Here is an 814-nt window from a genome sequence, read left to right as displayed (position 1 = left end):
TGCTTTGCCTGCATCAAGACACTGAGACTCGTTCATTCTTAAATTAATGCAAGTCTGTCAGAAGTGCGATTTGAACCCACGCCTCCAGGGGAGACTGTGGCCTAAACGCAGCGCCTTAGACCACTCGGCCATCCTGACTTCCGGCACCAGAGGGTGAGATGACTTTTTGTGTGGTATGCTTGAAGGGCAAAGATTGCTTGACAATTCACTAAGGACTATGCCAAACATTTGCTCATAGCGACGAGCAAAACTTAACACATTTTCTGCAAAGCAAAGCAAGTTGTGTTTGCTTCCATGCCACCAGTGAAAGAAATTGTGTTGAGTTTTTGAGAACCACTGAACATCTCTCACATTTGTTGGCAGACCTGACCAGAAACTCTCCTGCTTTGCCTGCATCAAGACACTGAGACGTGTTCATTCTTAAAATAAGGCAAGTGTGTCAGAAGTGGGATTTGAACCCACGCCTCCAGGAGAGACTGCGACCTTAACGCAGCGCCTTAGACCGCTCGGCCATTCTGACTTAGATGAGCGTAGAGTGAGATGCGTCCCCATGCGGTATGCTCAAAGGGCGATCAACACGACAATTCAAGAAGGAAAATAGACTATTTGAACATAGCAAGAAGCAAAATTCAGCAGGTTTTCTGCAAATTACGGGTTGAGTTTGCATTCCAGCCATGGCCCCCTTATAAATTGTTACCATAATAAGCTTTGAATGATTTTATTCTGGAGTACCACTGAACATGTCCCACTAATCTTGTCGGCAAACTTGACGATAGACTCTTTTGTTCTGCTTCAAATGACATAAACTGCACCT

At 45.1% G+C, this 814-nt stretch overlaps 2 non-coding genes across 2 annotated transcripts; both read right to left on the bottom strand.

Annotated features, from left to right (window-relative positions):
- Positions 1-55: 55 nt before the first annotated feature.
- trnal-uag (transfer RNA leucine (anticodon UAG)) lies at positions 56-138 on the bottom strand. The gene has a single exon. It is a non-coding gene; the product is annotated as a tRNA-Leu (tRNA).
- Positions 139-437: 299 nt separating this feature from the next.
- On the bottom strand, positions 438-520 carry trnal-aag (transfer RNA leucine (anticodon AAG)). Its single transcript has one exon. It is a non-coding gene; the product is annotated as a tRNA-Leu (tRNA).
- Positions 521-814: the final 294 nt, after the last annotated feature.

Source organism: Poecilia latipinna, unplaced genomic scaffold, assembly GCF_001443285.1.
Source record: "Poecilia latipinna isolate Pla-1442-1.1 unplaced genomic scaffold, P_latipinna-1.0 Scaffold4789, whole genome shotgun sequence".
NCBI classification, from domain to species: domain Eukaryota; kingdom Metazoa; phylum Chordata; class Actinopteri; order Cyprinodontiformes; family Poeciliidae; genus Poecilia; species Poecilia latipinna.
This window is presented reverse-complemented; position numbering and strand designations above follow the sequence as displayed.